Here is a 6000-nt window from a genome sequence, read left to right as displayed (position 1 = left end):
GAAGCTAACCAGATGTCAGCTGGGTTGTGCCTTTGAGTAAAATGCACAGTATCGCTGATCTTATGAGGGAAGTTATGCTTCCAGTGGAGAGATCAACATAAAAGTATTTCTTCAGATGAAGTATTACCTTCTGACAAGTTCTTATACAGAGGCATCTTATTTCCATTGAATGTTTGAACAATGAACAAATATATTGCTTTAGGACAGTCTGGAACCAGGTATCAGGTTATAGGAATCAAATGGGTCAGAAGGAAAGGAATATACAACTGCAATCTAAATTATCTTTTGCACTTGGCGTCGATCCCTATTGACGCAAGAGATGGCTGGATGTTCACGGTTCATCTGGCCAAGATGGTTGTTTTGCAATATGGAAGTATCTGGCCAAATCAAATGAATGAATGGGCCAACAGGGACAGTGACATCAATTGAGGGCTCAAGGGCAGAGTCGTTAATTAATTCAGAGAAGTGGTGGTTCAGGTTGGTGAAACTTTTCTGTCTCTCTCTCTCTCTCTCTCTCTGCCTGTCTACATTTGATACAATCTCTCTCACCCCTTCTCTCTCTTTCTGTGTTGCTCTACCACTCTCACTATCTCGCTCTCACTCTCTGACTCTCTTGTTCTTTCACTCTTTATATCACTCACTGTCTGTCATTATCGCTCTGTCTGTCTCTCTGTCTGCCTTGTTCTCTGTGATTTTTCTCTCTCACTTTCACACTCTCTCACTCACTGTATCTTTCTCTATCTTGTTGTCTTTCACTGTCTTTCTCTCCTAGTTCTGTCTCTCTAATAGTGTCTCTCTCAAACTGTCTTTCTCTCTCTCTCTAACTGACTCTGCCAGTCTCTCTCTCTTACTTCATCACTCCCTCCTTCTGCTTTTTTATAAACCTGCTCTGACTCTGTCTCAGTGTCTCTCTCTCTCTTTCACTATCACACTCTCTATGTATCTCCCTTTCTTTCTTTCTTTCACTCTCATTCTCTCTGACTACCTCTTTCCATCTATATCTCACTATCTGTATTTCTTTCACTCTCTCAACTCCCCACCTTTCTCTTTCATTGTCCCTCCCTCTCCCATTGTATCTCCCTCTACCACTGTCTCTCTCCGTGTCTCTGCTATTGCCATTCTTTCTGTTTCTGTCTTTCTCTGTCACACTTTCTCTCTCTCTCACTCATTGATTCTCACTCTTTCTATCTTTCTCTGTCTGAGTCTTTCTCTTTCTTTCATTTCTCTCTCCCTCTATTGCTGTTCCTCTCTCTGTCTCACACACACTGTCTCTCTCTATCGCTGTCTGCTCTCTTTCGCTGTTTCTCTCTCTTGCTCGCTGTCTGTCTAACTCTCTCCCACCTTTCCCCCTCGCTCTCTCCTCCCTCACCACCCCGACATTGAACTATCTCGGAATTATCTGCATTGAACTGCATTTCCAACTCCTAAGCCTATGTCTGCAGTTTATCCAAGTCCCCCTGGAACCTGCAATATTCTTCCACACTGTCCACCATTCCACCGACTTTAGTGTCATCTGCAAACTTACTAACCCATCCACCTTTGTCAATTTTATAAATGACTTGGATGCAGGCAAACAGCTGTGGTCCCAATACAGATTCTTGTGGCAAGAACTTCCTGGGAAGTTTGTAGGGACTGAAGGTGAATACACGGATAGGGAAGTTAGTCTTGGCAGAGGTGTTTACAGAGGTAGGAATGATTGTATTGACTCGATAAAGTTATTCTGAAACAGAATATTTGAGAGACTGAAGAAGCTTCCAGGGATAGGATGTGTGTATGGACTAGAGGAGGTTACAGATAGAGCAAAGTTTGGAGAGATGGGAAGAGTTTACAGTGATCAAGAGGGTTGTCGAGACATGACAACATTATTCAGATAGAGAATTTTGTAGGGACTGAGGGGAAGGTTGCAGCCAAAGGGAGATTTGTACAAGCTATATGCGCTTAGAGAGACAGGACAGTTTTAGAGGCTGGTGCAGTTAACAGGGAATGGGGAATACTGTATTGAATGACAAAGTCATAAAGGTTTCTCGGGATGGTAAGAGTTTACAGTCATATGGAGCATTGCAAGAACAGAAGTTCATAGCGACGAGAAGTATTTTATGAATAATACAATTTACTGAGGCAGGGAGGGTAGTACGAATGAGGCAAAGTGAAAAAGAGGGATGATAGGACTGGAGGAAGATTAATTTAAGTTTGAGTTTTTTGAAAACTCAATATATTGATTAGGATAATGCAGTTGATGTGGTTGACATGAACTTAAGTAAGACATTTGACAAGGTCCCACTAGAAAAGCTGGCACAAAACGAAAGGGCACAAGGATCCAAAACAAGTTGGCAAACTGGATTCAAACTTGGCTTACAAATATGAGACAAAGGATGTTGTCTTAGTAATGCAGTCTCTGACCAGCAGTGTGCCACATTGTTCAGCGCTGGGATGCTTGCTGCTTGTTATTTAAATTAATGACATGGAAGACTGCTAAGAGTGCAAAGAAGGTCTGAGGATGTTGCCAGGACAAGTAGGCCTGAGGTATAGGGAGAGATTGGCCAGTATAGGATTTTATTCCTTGGAATGTCAGAGAATGAGAGGTGGCCCTACTGAGGTGTATAAAATCACGAGGGGCACAGATAGGATGAATGCATATAGTTATTTTCCCAGGGATGGAGAACTGAAAAACTAGAGGGCATTGGCTTAAGGTGGGAGGGGAAAGGTTTTAGACGAACCGGAGGGGTAACTTTGTCACGCAGAGAGTGGTGTGTACATGGGCTGGGCTGCCAGAGGAAATGGTTGAGGTGGGTACCATAGCAATAATAAAAAAACACACTTTTATAGGTGCATGGAATGGGAAGACATGAGAGGGATATAGAAGAATTGTGGGCACTTGGAATAAGCTTTGTGGGCATCATAGTCAGCATGGCCTAGTTTAGACTGAGGGGCATGTTTCCATGCTGTATTACTCTCTGACTCTGTGTGAATGCAGATGGTGGAATTGACAAGTTTGCAGAAGACACAAAAATCGGTGGTGCTGTTGATAGTGAGGAGGATACTGATCAGCTGGTAAATTGGGCAGGGCACTGGCAAATGGAAATTAAGGACATACTCAGTGGCGTCCAAGTCTATAGATCCATGAAGGGGTCAGTGCAGGTAGTCAGTTTGACAAATCTGGCATCTGGGATACTTGTCTTCATTATCAAGTGTCGAGTGTGTGGTGCTGGAAAAGCACAGCAGGTCAGACAGCATCCGAGGAGCAGGAGAGTCGACGTTTCGAGCATGAGCTCTTCATCAGGAATGAATGAGTAACGAAGCTTTCTACAAACATTGGTGAGACAACATCTGGAGTACTGTGCCCAGATCTGTTTGCCTCACAGTCAGAAAATCATGATTGCATTGGTGAGAGTGAAAAAGAGATTCATCAGGATGTTGCCTTGGATGAAAGGTTTCAGTTATGAGGCGTGACTGATAGGCTGAGATTTTTTCACTGAAGCAGAGGAGGCTGAGCGAGGAATTTGATTGATGTTTCCAAACCTATGAGTAGATCATGAGAATCTCTTCGCCATTGCATACTGTCATACACAAGGCATAAGATTAAAGTGAGGAGCAGGTGAGTTGGAGGAGTTTTGAGAAGTACTTTTTTTCTTCTCAGAGGATGGTAAATAGATGAAACAATCTCACAGCATTAAAAAAGCATCTGGATGTGTAATTAAAATGCCAGAATTAAGCAGTTGATGGACCAAGTGCAGGGAAATGAGGTTAGTGTAGTTTGCTGCTGATTGTCTGCAGATACATCATGGGTTGAAGTTCTATGCAGTTTGACAATAAGACACAAAGGTACAAATTGGATAAGGTTACAGAGTTCACAAAGGTTGCAGGAACAGGAGGAAGAAGTAGACATAGTATGTAGCATAGAAAGAGGTTAATAAATTAGTGTTTATTGGAAGGATGGAAGAAGGTTACAACAATAGGAAGGTTGCAGGTGATTACAGAGATAGAGATGGTTGTCAAGACTGGATGAGGTTCGTGACATGGAGGTCTGTAGACAATGGAGGACTGAAGGAGGTGACAAAAGACAACTGTAGGGACTCCAGGTGATTACAGCAAGTTACAGAAACATGGATAGTTTTTGAGGCTGCAGGAGATTACAGTGTGAGGAAGGCTAGTCATGACTGGAGGAACTAGAGATAGGGAACACGAGAGCAGCGGTCAGAAGTTAGAGATAGAGAAGATTGTAGTGACTGAATGAGGTGACAGGCATGGGGAGGGTCAAAGTGGCTTCAGGAGGTCACATGAATAGTGAGTTTAGTAGAGATTGGAGCAAGTTACACATGGAGGGAAGGATATTGTTTGAAGAACTTTAAGCAGTTCAGGAGATTTGTATTAATGGTAGGAGATTACAGAAGTAGTGAGTTGCTGTAAGATGGGAGGAAGGAGTGTTGCAGAGACTGGAGGAGGGTGCACAGATGAGGAGGTTGGTAGGAAGTTGCAGAGACTGAAGGAGATGGGAAAGATAGTTACGATTGCAGTGACTGGAGGATGGGATTGCTGAGATAGGGCATGTTTTAGAGACTGGTGCAAGGTACAGAGATAGGGAGAGTAGTTGGGACTGGAGGAGGTGACAGAGATTGGGGCTGTTATAAACGTCTGAAAGATGAAACACACAGGATTATAAAACGTGACATAAATACTGTGTTGAAGACAGAGAATGGAATAGAATAAAAAGATATCAAACTTTATGACCAGCCTCTCGTTAGAGGCCTGCTTTCACCTGTTGAACGGAGCTTCATTAAAACAGCCTGTGAACATCCCAGTCATCAATTGTGCCATGTGCTGTCTTAGGTCAACTCAGTAAAGCAGTGGTGAAAGCAGGCCGCTCTTGACAGGATGACAGTGGAGCCTTTGTGCTCTCACTTCAGCCCTCTAGCAGTGTCACATTTGTGGGCCTACAGCTTTGAGCCCTCTAATTCATCTCCACTTTATCCAACACAAGTGAAGTTACCTGTAGGATTTATTAAAGGCTGCAGATCTCACTCTCCATCTTTCTGGCAGGTTGATTACCTTTAATGTGGTGTTGGATGAGACAGGAGTTGGAAATTCTGCTAAGTCAGAAATTCTGAGTAGATGCAGAAATAGATTCAGAAATTAAACTAACATTGTGAGGATTACACTGATGGAATGGTACTGAGTCTCTTGGAGATCTGGAAAATCCCTATCCCCATTCCTGGCCTGTGCTGCATCATCTTTCTGCTCTTCTCTCGAGAGTGGAAAATTCTGTGGGCCCAGGATCTCAGAGCAGCTGCAACTGAAAGTGGCAGACTGAGGCAGCAGCTACAATTAGAGTGGTGCTGGAAAAGCACAGCAGGTCAGGCAGCATCCGAGGAGCAGGAGCAAGTGCCCGAAATGTCGATTTTTCTGCTCCTCGGATGCTGCCTGACCTGTACTTTTCCAGCACCACGCTAATCTTGACTCTTATCTCCAGCACCTGCAATACGCAGCAGTTACACCCACACAGTGATGAATACCACATGCAGAGTTACTGAGTGATCCCAAAAGCTTCAAGGAAATTTCGGAAGCAACAACACTGTCAGAAGAAGTGGTTTTGATTCATTGGGGGGACTGGCATCAGTATTCAGGAAAAGCGAGATATCCCATTGTGATGGATTCCACGAGAACAGTGCTGGGATCAGTGTCCTGGTCAATCATATGAATACGATTATGGACAGCGGTGTACACTGACAGAGGTGACACAGGAGCAGGGTGTCAGGTCAGTGGATATTTCCGAAAACAAAGAGAAAGGTTGAAACATAGGAATAACATGATCATGTGGCTGAAGCTAAGCAGAAAGGAACAGGAAGGACAAGTTTAACTTTTGAGAAGAGTGAAAATTATACTTTTTCTACTTGAATGTGCAAAGTATCTGCAATAAGACATGAGTGAATGACTTTGATCTGATCACCAGTGAGATTTGATTAATGTGAACAAAAGGTGGGACATAAATATTCTGGAGTACTC

Source organism: Chiloscyllium punctatum, chromosome 13 (assembly GCF_047496795.1).
Source record: "Chiloscyllium punctatum isolate Juve2018m chromosome 13, sChiPun1.3, whole genome shotgun sequence".
In the NCBI taxonomy this organism is placed as follows: domain Eukaryota; kingdom Metazoa; phylum Chordata; class Chondrichthyes; order Orectolobiformes; family Hemiscylliidae; genus Chiloscyllium; species Chiloscyllium punctatum.
The sequence above is the reverse complement of the archived record's forward strand: the minus strand, read 5'-3'. Positions refer to the sequence as shown.